General features: G+C 46.1%; 1 protein-coding gene across 1 annotated transcript in view; it reads left to right on the top strand.

Moving 5' to 3' along the window:
• The window catches only part of ENPEP (glutamyl aminopeptidase), a 299,623-nt gene that overhangs the window by 278,402 nt on the left and 7,678 nt on the right, over nucleotides 1-13,543 (top strand). The window lies entirely within an intron of this gene.

The following is a 13,543-nucleotide window of genomic DNA, read 5'->3' on the forward strand; positions in this document are numbered from 1 at the left end:
CAAACAGTTAGCAAATTGTACATTTCTGAAGTTGGTCCTTCTGTACTGGGGTGGAGGGACCAAGGTAAGCTGGGCATATTCCTAGATCCCAACAGCCCTGATCCCGTCTTGTCTGTGCAATCAGAGGATGCATATACAACGAATATCAAAGAGGAATTTCAAACTGTGTTTTCTGGGAGAATAGGGAAGCTTAAAGGATTTCATCATAAAATTGAGCTAAAAAAAAATGCCGTTCCGTGTATCCACAAATGCAGGAACATCCCTTTCTCAATCAGGGAAGAAGTAAAATCAGAACTCGTTAAGCTACAAAAAGGTGGTATCATCGAACCCGTGGAGTCTGCAGAATGGGTCGCACCTATGGTTTGCGCTAAAAAATCCAACGGCAAGCTCCGTTTATGTGTGGACCTCAGGGACCTTAATAAGAATATCCTTATTGATCAATACCCTTTGCCTAGAATCAGTGAGATGTTTTCTCGTACTAATGGAATTAAATGGTTCTCGACTGTTGACCTTACTGCAGCGCACCACCAGGTTGCATTACATCCTGACAGCAGAAGCCTCACTACATTTGTGACTCCATTTGGATGTTTTAGGTTTAAAAGCGTCCCTTTTGGACTTGCCTCTGCTGCAGCTATGTTTCAGAGGCTCATGCATATGCTATTCAAAGATGAGCCCAACTTATTAATTTTTCAGGCTGACATTATGATCATGGGTACCACCAGGGAGGAACATGATGAGAATTTGTTTAGAGTTCTTAAGACTTTGGAACAGTATGGTCTTACCGCTGACATTCTGAAGTGCAAATTTGCTGTGACCAGTGTTACCTATTTAGGTCATGAAATTTGCGGTGAAGGCATCAAACCTAAAAAAGAGTTGTTGTCAGCCATCAAGGATGCCCCTTCCCCAAAGAACAAAGACGAAGTGAAGGCTTTTTTGGGGTTGTCTGAATTTTATGCGAAGTTTGTAAAAGACTTTTCTTCTAAGACCTTCCCTCTTAGACAGCTTGTTAAACAAGGATGCAAATTCGTGTGGTCTGATGAGTGTGAGAGGGCTTTTGGGGATATAAAAGATGACATTTGCAGAGCCCCACCTTTACAAGGTTTTAATCCCTCATTACATTCCATTGTCACCACTGATGCCAGCGGGAAAGGTTTGGGGGCAGTTTTGAGCCAAATTGACAGCCTGGGAGTTGAGAGGACTATTGCTTTTGCCTCACGCTCCATTACACCTACTGAGGAAAGATACTCCGTTATAGAGCGTGAGGCTTTAGCATGTGCCGGGGGTTTGGGACATTTTCGGTAGTATGTCTGGGGATTTAACATTACCCTGAGAAGTGACCATAAACCGCTGGTCAAAGTACTTACTACTAAAGGTTTACAAACTGCCTCTCCCCGACTTGCACGGATTTCGGTGAGAATGTTGGATTATAATTACAATGTACAATATGTTCCTGGATCAAAAAATGTGGTTGCTGACTGTTTGAGTCGGTTACCTTTGCCTTGTACAGATGACTCCGTTGGAGAAATCGAATCTTTTTGTGTTGCAAAAATTCTGGATGACATTTCTTGTATTTCGCAACATGAATGGTTATCAGCACAAGCTGGAGACACTACTTTGTGCCAGATAGGAAAGTATATTGTTGAGGGCTGGCCCATAAAGAAAGACTTACCCCACAGTTTACGTACTTTCTGGGAATTGAGGCACGAGTTGTCATTGGAAGATGGTCTTATCCTCAGAAATGGCAGAGTCATACCCCCTACTTCCCTTCGATCCAAATTGCTCGATATCTGTCATGAGGGGCATCTGGGTATTGGGAAGACAAAGAGTAGGGTTAAAACCTCTTACTGGTGGCCGGGGTTGGACCTGGAAATAGAAAGGAGAGTGAGAAACTGTCTGGCTTGTGAAAACTCTGATAAGTCACAGCATACCTTGAAACCACCCCTTCAACCACTGTCAAATCCTTGTATGCCATGGACGAGACTGGGAGTTGACATTTTTGGGCCTATTTGGGAAAATGGTGAGCAGGTTTATCTCATTGTCCTAGTGGATCATTTTTCTAAATGGCCAGAAGTGGAAATTGTACAATCTGCTGATGCTAAAGCCGTCATCAAGTTTTTAAAAAGTGTGTTCATGAGGGAAGGGTTGCCCAAGTGTATTGTAACTGACAATGGCCCACAGTTCGTTTCTGACAGCTTTAAGCGGTTTGTCAATGACAATGGCATTTCTCACAAGACTACTTCCATGTACCACCCTGCTGGTAATGGTGCAGTGGAGAGGTTTAACCGTGTTGTGAAGGGGATTGTGCAATTGGCCAATCATAATGATCTCTCGTGGAGGAAGGAATTGACTCACAACTTGTGGGCTTTCCGTGTGACACCCTGCGAGTCTACTGGCTCTAGTCCTTTTGTGTTATTAAGAGGCAGGACACCTATCACTAAAGACTGTATTGGGTGGTCATTCCCTAAGAAAGTTGACTGGTCTGTGGAATCAGTTAATAACAAGATTACACGTACCCAGCAAAGGAGTAGAGACCATTATGACTCTAAGCATGCATGCAAACATGTCAATATTCATGTAGGACAGTGGGTTAGAGTCAAGAGTAGTGGTTTTGTCAAAAAAGGATTTAGCCGCTATTCGCAACCCCTTATGGTCAAGGAAATCTTTTGCAATTCTGCACGTTTGAGTGATGGGAAGGTGTGGCATTTGTCGTCCCTGTCATTGTGCCGGGGAGATGGTACCTTGCCCCCACAGTACTCTGATCCAGGGAGGAGGAGTGGTGGCACCTCTTCTAAATATGATTGGATTCTTGACGACGACATCCACCAGGGATATTCCCATGTAGGTAGCGAGGTTCCACCTTTAAACGATCCTGGGGAGGGCACCAGTGGTTGTTCTGTCTTGAGGGGGAATTCCAACAGTCTTAGTGACTCTAGTGTTGTTTCCAATGATCAACCTATTCCTGAGAGTTCCACTGGGGAGACCATTGTTCGCACGTCATTAGATTCCACTACTCGCAGTGCTGACGATACTCCCCAAGTGGGAATTCCTGATACGCCACAAGATGGTTTTCCTCCTCATGAGCTTGACGTTGGTGTTTCCAATGTTAAAGAGTCCACCGTTAGTAGACATGGGAGAGAGATAATTCCTCCTAAAAAGTTACAAGATTTTGTATGTGATTAATTACATATTGTTTCACCTCTTGCTTTTGATTTTCCTGTAACTATATTTTCCCTATAGTTCTTTCACTACTTTGTGGTTCCACTTATCCTGTTTTAATTTTATTCTGTAAATGAGGAGATGTGTTGTGTGTACTTACTTCTGTCCTCGCGACTTGCCTCGCGCTGCCTTCTGCCTCGAGCCTTCGCCCAAGGTTCCATGACGTTTACCCGTTCTATTATGGAACCTTGGGCGAGGGTGACGGTTGGAGCGACAGTTTAGTTCTGCCAGTTAGAGTATCAGACGCCTCTTGGTGTCAGGGCTTTACCGGATTAAACTTTTATTATTATATCCTTACCTGACTCCGGATTTCATCATTACAAAAGCTTGCTTGCAATTTTCTTTCAAGATCAAATCCATATTATTTTGATGCATTGTCGCAGGGCATCTAAAAGGAGTGTGGCCCATAGGCCAGTGCCTTCTTTGCCTATTTGGTAATCCAGAACTGGGTTGGCTATTGTAATGCCCATCCTACCAAGTTGATTTTGCTTTCCAATGTTCGGGACTTTGTGGATTCATAACAAAAACATGTTAGTATTGTGTCTATTTTCTGTTCCAGCTGCCTTAGGTGTGATTAATAGACTTTTGCCTGGCACTGCTATAGACCCCCATAAGCAGGCCATCCCACTTCTGAATAAAACACATCGAATGCGCTTTTCTAGGCAGTTCATTTGAAATAAATGACTCAGATTTTGCCAATACTGCTCTAGTGTTAACTTCCATCAAAATCCCAAAAATTAATTCAATCAGTAATGGGAATCCTAAAACCTAAAAAATGTGTATGTGGAAGGAGATTGGCATTTCAGCTATGCCTGTAAACACATAGTTGCCCTCCATAACATGGCTCTTATGGAAGGTTCAGGTTAATTAAGTTCAGCGCCGAAGACCTAGAAGTGACAACATAGATATAATTCTTCTGCCCTGCCTATTTAACATATTTAAAAATGCCACATTCTGCTCACCTTGCCATGTGACCTATGGTCATATCTGAAGATAAGACTGCTAAGTGTTGCCTCCCTTCACTTTTATGAACAGTAAGGTCCTCATTTACAAGCCCATTGCGCCGCCAGTGCGTCACTTTTTTGTGCCTACATTTACAAGGCCATGTAAAGTCACCCTACGTGACTTTTCATGGCCTTGTAAATATGGGCCCCCTGTCACGCATTACTCAGCATATGGGTGTTCCCCTGCAACACCCATGGATCCTGACACATTTTCAGATTTACAAAGTGTCGTAAACCTGGGAATGCATCAGAATCCTACGCCGGAGGCGTAGGAGTGGCACAACAAGGAGAAATACTTTTATTTCTCCTCGTTTTTTGCTCTTTTAATATGCGCTGCATTCTACAGCAAACATAGAGGGAACAAATCTCTTTTAATGAGTGTTTATGTGTGCGAAGTTGTCCCTTCCTGCACATACACAATCATCCCTGCAACGCAGGCACCATGGCACAAGGGTGTCTGCGTTGGTGCACAGCTGCTGTTTGCACACCCGCTCAGGGAAGAAAGACAGGAAGCCCCATATCTTGCAGATACGGCTCAATCCTGACCTTTTATTTTGATGCACAGCAGAGCAGCAAGAAGGCTTGCTGCCCTGCTGTGCGTCAAAATATACTAAATGAGGCCCTAAGCATGATATTGTCAGATAACGTGAATACTCAACTACATTTATGGTCTTTGGCTCTAAAGCTATTGCCCTTTACTTTGTGAATGGTAGCAGAAGAGCTATTGTTCCACAGGAGGACAAATAACGAGGCCACATTATTTTCCTGTGTCTAATAATTCCTACAAAAATCATACACCGAATACCTTAGTAGTGTAATTATATATTTTCCAGCTCTAGATTCATCCTCCAACCGAATGTCTCTTTAGATATCTTGAAATCTGGGGGTAACAAGTGAGGGCAATATATATGGCAAGGGAGCACCTGAGCTCAAAGGTACCTGAGAACTTCTGATTGTGTCACTATGGGTGGTTGTCGCAGAGCTGATGTAGGATTCTTAGAAAATTGAGTTAAATAAGAGGTTGACTGACTCAAAAACTCCCAAAAGATGACTGTGTATTTTTGGTATCCTGATGGAAATTGTTAAAGTTTGTGACCCATTTATGTGGGAGGTAAATGTGTAGCTTAGGTCATATAAGGGTACCACTCTTGTTGGTGCTGGGGCTTCTAGGGTTTCCAGCTGCTGCTTGTACTCCGAGCAGGAGATCATGCTAGCGACCTGAGGCTTTGAATGTTCTGGTATTAACAGGGAGTTACTGTGGAAAAGAGTCTCCTGAGTTTAGGGACAAATGTGTGAACCACTCGGGTATCCAACTCCTGCAATTTGTTTCTGGGGATTTTTTTGATGCACTGTTATCTATCTTGTCTCTGCTATGAGAACTTTATGGTTTTGTTCCTGTAGTAGCTACTAGTAAAATGAGCATATTTTTCAAACCCAATCCGCATTCCCAAGGCACCCTATGCTATGACTGGTGTTTGTATAAAACTGACCTGCACCTGTGACATTATATGAGTGACATTCTGCCTGATACAAGCCAAACTAGTGTTGTAGGGTTTAGTAGAGGGGTGTAGAGTTCAGTGGTTCAATGGCAGAGGGTGTTGTAGAGTTCAGTGTCATAGAGGGCAGTGTTGTAGAGTGGAGTGGCATAGAGTGGAGTGAAGTGGGGTGGAATAAGTTGGAGTGGGTTGGAGTCGATTGAGGTAGTGGTGTGGATTGGACTGGAGTAGATTGAGGTTGATCCGATTGGGATAGAGTGAGTTGGATTGAGTGGAGTGGGGTGGACTAGAGTGGGTGGATTGAAATGGGGTTAGGTGGATTGGATTGGAGTGGATTGAGTTGGGGTCTGGTAGATTGGATTGGAGTAGGGTGGTTTGAGTGGGGTGAATTGGAGTGCAGTGGAGGGAGTGGATTGGACTGGACTGGAGGGGGTGGATTGGATTGTAGTGGGGTGGATTGGAGTGTGGTGGGATGATGGATTGGATTGAGTAGGGTGGACTGAATTGAGGTGGGGTGGATTTGGTTGGGTAGAGTGGGGTGGATTTGACTGCAGTGCAGTGGTGTGGGTGGACTGGATTGGATGGGTTCGATTGGGTTAGATTGGAGTGGAGTGGATTTAAATGGGGTGGGGTGGATTGGTGTGGGATGGGGTGGACTGGAGTGGAGTGGAATGGAATGGAGTGGGTGGATTGGAGTGGGGTGGGTTTGAGTGGGGTGGATGAACTGGAGTGGGGTGGATTGGAGTAGAATGAATTGGAGTGGGGTGAATTGGAGTGGGGCGGATTGGAGTTGGGAAAATTGGAATTGGCTGATTGTTTTGGAGTGGAGTGGGTTGGATTAGAGTGGGGCAGATTGGAGTAGGCAGATTAGAGTGGGGTAGATTGTAGTGGGGTAGATTGCAGTTGGGCAAAGTAGAGTGGGGCAGATTGTTTTGGATTGGAGTTGAGAAGATTGGAGTGGGGTGGATTGGAGTGGGGCCGATTGCTTTGGATTTGAGTGAGGCAGATTGGAGAGGTTGGTTTGGAGTGGGCAGATTAGTTTCAATTGGAGTGGGCAGATCTGAGGATGGCGGACAGGAGTGGGGCAGGAGTTGGGCAAATTGTTTTGGATTGGAGTGTGGCAGATTGGAGTGAGGTGGACTGGAGTGGGCAGGTTGTTTTGGACTGGAGTGGGGCAGATTGTTTTAGATTAGAATGGGGCAAATTGGAGTGGGCAGACTGTAGTGGGATGGGTAGGGAGGATTGGAGTGGGATGGATTGGAGTAGATTGGATAGGGGTGAGTGGTTTGGCGTGGGGTGGATTGGATTGAGTGGGTCGGATTGGTGTGGGGGGTGAGGTGGAGTGTATTGGTGTGGATTGGAGTGGGGTGGAATGAAGTGGGGTGAATTTGGGTGAACTGCACGGTTATGTATTAAAGCATAATTTTAAAACTTATACATAAGGAAGAAACAGTGTCTCTTTTGAAAACAGCTTTACAGATAAAGACAAAAGAAAACATGAGTGCAAAGTGAGAAAAGCGAACCTGGGAAAATAAAAGCAAGTTAACTATAGAAAATAAATCTTTGCAGTTTTGTTTGTGCTGCTGGGTGTGTTTTTGCTAGTCACATGCCTTCTACTTGCAGGGCAATAAAAATTTTAAAAAATAAAATAGTACCTCAATCACGTCAGGAGTAGTGGATGGGCACTGATTAAGTTGAATCAATCAGTGCTAGGTCCCTGTTCCACAGGGAGGAACAGAAATCATGTTCGGCCTGCCTTAACAAATTACTAGGCTGTAAAAAAAGTACCATGCAAGACAACAAATGGTGAGCAATGGGCGGGCTCCAAACCCTTTTTGTTAACAACACTGTCTTGCAAAGCGAGACTCATGCGCTAGCGCATGCTTTTGCAGTCTCAACCCTAAAAAAGAATTAGAGCATCTGGAGCTAGGCAAGTGTGTGAGGAGCAGGGTCTGACTGTGATGTGAGACCTAAAGCACTTGAGCTGTCTGTTTATTGCAAAGCAGTGCCTCTCATCTAATCAACAACTTTGACAGAAGATGGCTAGAGAATAAGAGTAATCCTCAACTTTCCACATTTAAACAGCACAGTGATAAACAAAGCCTGTAAGTAGATATTGAGAATACCACTCAGACGTTTAATTCACGTTTAGCAATTCTCCATTTAGCACACATTTGAAACACAGAAACAGAAGCTAAGATGTCAACAATTTCCATACATTCAATTGTATTTTAAGTACAACTAGCATATGCTAAAACTGACTGACATCCATGTTTTTGCATTTCCTCATCTCTCTCAGTTCCTTCCTTGATTACCTTTCCCTGGGATAAAATTCCCACTTTTTTTAAATGATCTTTATTCAAGTTTTTTAGGATGCATTTAACAATATTAATAAGCAGCAAGATTGCTTTACATTGAGTATGTATAAACTGCAATAAGGTCATGTAGCCAATCCGCCGGCACCCTCCCGGCCCCCCTTGCTCTTGCACATAGCTTCCTAGAGTATATAATGCATCATAGTTGTATAAAGACAAGTCAGTCATTGACATCTAAGTACATTGCCTAAGTCAAGAGGACCCAGGACTCACCTTATTCACACATAGCCGGTTTCCCAGGTTATATATCTGTAGGAGGTTCTTTCAAAGCAGACAGCATGGCTGCCCACACTCTCAAGTCATCTTCTACTTTTTTGTCTCTACAGACATGTTTTTTCTGGATTTCCTCAGCAATTGCCCATTCAGTGATGTCCCTCTGCCAATCCATATACTTAAGGGCTCTACACCTAGCCATTTTATAGCTATTTGGCATTTTGCCAACACCAAACTCAAGTAGGACAAATGTCCTGCCAAGTAACTTGTTGGAGGGGAGGGAATCAGACCCAGTAACCCCTGTCGCAATTTCAGTTATATGTGTCAGCCAGTAGCCCTGATCAGATTTTCTAACACCATCTGCCAGTAGTAAAATAAAACCACATAAGACCACACCATATGCATAAAGTCTGCTGCCAGGTTTCCACAGTGGGAGGAAGTATCTGACCGGGCAGAATATATATAGCATGCAAAGTTTTTGGGGAGAGATATGTTTGATGGACATAATTATACTGGATCAATTTAAATCTGGCATTGGAGCTGACAGTTTAGATCCCCTTTTGTATTTGCATTCACTCTTTACCCGAAACAAGTTCAACTAGTATTCCATACCATTTAGTCTGGATGGGAAGTGGCGTTTCTGGGAGGTCGCCGTGCAGCGCCCTATAAATATGTGAAATCAGCTGACAGCCCCCTGCCGTTCCCAACATTGTTACCAAGGGTGTTGGAGCACTGTGGGGCATCTGGTAAGGTGGGCCAAAGCTCATGGGAAGTGGCAGAAACTTTAGCATATTGCAGATACTGTCCCATACCCAGGGCTAAAGATTCCACAGCATCATCCTGTGGGATGAATCACCCCCCTCCCAGATTACATGTTGCCTAAAGTATTGCATCCTCCATCTTTCTATCTCTGTATTGACATGGACTCCGCTATCTTCTGCAATGGCTGTAGATCCACAGCGGCAGGTCTAGGGCATAAGGCACATGCCGGAGCACCCCTCTGACCACTCCCTCCCACATTTTGGATGCATGATGAACCTGTGATCCACTCATCAACAACTCAGGTAAAGCATTCTCAGCGTGGGAGCCCCTCTGATAGGTTTTCTCTCAAGTGTCCTCAGGGTTGAGCCAGTGAACTGCATGTTGCAAATGTGTTGCTATATAGTCGAGTTCTATGTTGTTGAACCTCCAGACCCTCAAGGCTCCAGGTCCTTTTCAGAGTGGAGAGTCCTACGCATTTCAGTTTATTAGCACACAACAGATCTTCTATTAGGCTATCAATCATTTTGAAGTAGAGTCTAGGGGTCACGTATAGAGTGCCTTGCAGTGCGTAAAGACATATAGGGAGCATTATTATTTTCACTATAGCAATTCTACCCATGATGGAGAGAGGAAGATCTCTCCAAAACCTCACGGTTCGCATTCCCTCCCCCACCCTTCCAATATTAAGCTCCAAGAAAGATTGTTTGGTATGTGCCAGTCGGATCCTTAGATAGCGGATGTCCTTCAGTTCCCAAGGAAGTCCTACATTCTGGAGCATCACAATCCATACTCCGGTCAGGGAACCCAGCAAGAATAATTTATATTTAGGTGGTTTCACAGAGAGCCCAGAGATTTCTCCGAACTCCTGCATCACGTTCAGAAGTATGGGCACAGAATACATTGGCTGTCTCAGATATATGAAAGTGTCGTCAGTATAGTGGAAGACCACTGCAATCCCCGAAGGGCCCATCGTCCTGCACAATCTCTCACTCATCTGCTCCATTGCGAGTCGAACAGGATCAGTGACAGAGGGGATCCCTTCTTAGCCCCTCTATGGAGGCTGAATAGATCTAAGACTTCTTCTCCCGAGTGCACTCTAGCACAAGGGGCAGTATAGGGCAGCAGGATCCAAAATATTGGACCTATCCCTATTTTCCTCAACACATGCCAGAGAGCTGTCCAGTTTAAGGAGTTGAACACTTGTTCGATATTTTTCTGTGCCTAAGGCATTGGCATCATTAAGCAGCTATGGGGCTTGAACGACATGAGAGAGCAGTCTAAAACTGTGCAGAGTATTCCTCTTCAGGATGAATCCTGATTAATCCATGTGGATGAGGGATGGAAGATAGCGAAGAAGGCGAGCTGCTAATCTACCACAGAGGAGTTTAAGATTGACATTCAAGAGGGAGATGAATTTGTATGCAGAGGCTACTGTTGGGTCCTTGCCGGGCTTTTGCACATCAGTATCATGACCTCATGCATTGTGGACAAGAGGGTTGTCCGCCTGGAATGCCTCTTCGTAGACCTCCATAAGTTTATCAATTACTGTATTTGCGTACCTGCGGCAGAACTCCACGGGAAGACCATTGCTTCCCAATGTTTTTGCCATTTTTAATCCCCGAATCTCGGAGAGAATCTCCTCGGCATGATAGATCTATCCAGCGTGTCGCAGTCGTCTAAATCGAAGTTCGAACTATGGAAGTGGTATGTCCATCCAGTGGTCCTCAGCATGACCCATCTGACATGTCTCTTGTCTAGCATAGGTTTTACTGTAATGAGTTTGAAATACTCCATTAATGGCCAGCTGTGTACAGACTAGGTGTCCTGTATGATCGTGTAGAGTCAGGATCGGAGTTCGGGATAGAATACAATTCTCTCCTGGTGTCAGTTATTATCAAGACTCCTCCATCATCACTTCCTTCTCCAGAGGTGGGCAGATTGTCACTGCGTGCTTGGGATAAGCTGATACTGTTGTCCCATGCTCTGGCGAGTGGTCTGCGCTAGGGTGTCCAACCAGTCACTGGCTTCCCCAGAACTAAAAAAGAACAGCACCTTCCCTTCATGTTGGTCGTGAAGCTTGGCTGGGAAGGTCAGGCTGTGTTTCAAGTTCATGTCCCTCATTCGCTTTTTGATGGCAATGAAAGTTTTTTGTTTTTCCTGCAGTCTTTGTGTGTAGTTGGAGAATATAGAGATGGGTTTCCCCTGGAAAAGCGGAGGGCCCTGTATTCGGACACATTGAACAATGGCATCATGGTCAGGAAAGTTAAACAGGCAGGCAATTTTAGTCCTCTGAGGGGCTTAAGGTTTTGTTAGGGGACCAAGTGCTCTGTGAGCCCTTTCAATCTTGAAGAATTTAGACAGTCTTTTTGGACAAAGGTCTGTAGTAATCCATTCCTTTAGGAACATTTCCGCGGATTGCCCTCCCACCTTTTCTGGAAAGCCTATAAATCGTAGATTGTTCCTCCAGGATCACCCTTCAGAATCATATATACTTTCTTCCAGTCAGGCTGTCAGCTTCGGAAGGTTAAAGACTGTGTTGCGCAGGTTAAGGACATCTTTTTTTAAGGTGTAGACAGGTTTTTCTGTGGAGGTCACTCGGTCTGCCACCTTCCGCAGGTCCGTCCAGAGTAAATTAACATCTATGGTGAATCAGGGGCGTAACACAGGCCCCCGCAGACCCCACGGTGCGGGGGAGCCCCAAGCTCCAGGGGGCCCCCTCAGCACAGCACTCTTGCCGGAGAGCTCTTGATTGAGCCCGGAGGGGGCCCCTTTACGTTCCTTGCAGGGATGCCCCCTCAATTTTCGTTACGCCAGTGTTGTGACTGAATCATTTTTGTTAACCATATCATCTCATGAGCTTTCTATTGCTGCCAGCAAATCTGCAAACGACGGGGCCGAGCTCGCTGCCTCTTTAGTTTTTTTCCTCTGGGCTCCTCATCCACTCCTCTGTGACAGGGTTGTCAGCCGGCATGGTATGTGTGTAATTGACAATTTTGTTACACCGTGCGGGTTTGGATTCCCGGTCCTTGACCATGATGGCGGGAGCCCCGAATACCTGTCCAAGGGTTTAGGAGTTGGTAGAATTTAAGTGTCACCACAAGGTTCTGGCATCCGCTGGATGTTAATGGTAGCCTTCTATAGTATAGGGCCAGATCCAGAGGGGACTAGTGTACAGACACTCCTGTGGTTGTGGATAGGGGTTCTGTGTGCTTAGCAGTGACCAGAGGCAGTGCCCAGAGTTCAACTATACTGGGGGCCTCCTCCCCTGGCCCTCCCATGAACACAGTCTCCCACTCGTTGGGCATCCAGGTGTGGCAGCTCTCTTTCCCCATCATTCGATCACCTAGGGGCAGGTGAGACTCCTTCTGCACAATCAACGCTCCCAGCGAAGTACTGCACAGGGTTACTGAACGGCCGGCCCCAGTCTTGATGGGGTGCAGTATTTGCCAAACAGCAGGGTGAACTTCGTAGACCACCGCAGCGACTGAAAATTTTCCTTCAGGCTGTCACCAGTCAACATTAAAATCGCACCTGCGAAGTGTGGACCTGCTTCCTCCTCAGTCCATAGGCAAGTTTGACACCGTTGCTCCCCTTGTATCAGCCACAGGGCCCTGGGGTCCATCCAGACACGTTGCGCCCAAAGTCCTCAGCGATTATTGCAGTACCTAAAGGGGGTGCTCCTCGAATGGCTAGTTGGATAGGCTCCTGCTGCTGGCAAAGTGCCCACAGTACAAAACAGCTAGCCCACACTGGGTCCTCCCGGCAACAAGACCAGGCATCACAGGGCCGCTCTACTAGGCTGAACACTCTCTCAGCATGCCCTATTCACGGGCAGAGCGAGGAGATCCCCTCCTGTCCTACACTTAGGGTACTCATTGTATAAAGTAGTTCACAGCCCAAGCAGTATCCAAGCCAGGAGGGAATAAGGTTTAATCCGAGATGGGCGAGGTCATAGTGACAGCCCATTGCGGGGTTTCAGTGGGCCCTCGTGCCTTGGTTTCTCCTCGGGCCGCGTCTCTTCAGGGTTGCACTTTGGGAGCTGCACATATTGCTGCGCAACCACTTGCTCTGGGGATCGGGTCATGCTTCACCACCTGAGCGTCAGCGGGGCCACTGCTGCTATCTCCCCCGGGGCCTCAGGCACGATGCAGTCAAAACAACGTGGCTTTAGGTCTTTAGCCACTGCCCTGCGTTGCTCCTTGTGGGCCACACACGGCTAACGTCAGAGGGATTGTCACAGCCCTCGAGTCCCAAAATTTGGCGCGTGCCCCATGAGGACTCGGCAGCTAGAGGAGGCCTCTCTGTTGAGAGCAGAATGATACCAGGCTTGTCACCAGTCTCCCACTCCATGACCAGGGGCTGCAGCTGTTCGCAGGCGTGGATTCAGGGCGTCCAATGCAGTGGGTCCGTGGCCTACCTGTCTCTGCCTCTCAATGGGCCCCTAGAACTGCACGAATCCCCTTACAGCCTTCCCATA

This window comes from Triturus cristatus, chromosome 2_1, assembly GCF_964204655.1.
Source record: "Triturus cristatus chromosome 2_1, aTriCri1.1, whole genome shotgun sequence".
Lineage (NCBI taxonomy): Eukaryota > Metazoa > Chordata > Amphibia > Caudata > Salamandridae > Triturus > Triturus cristatus.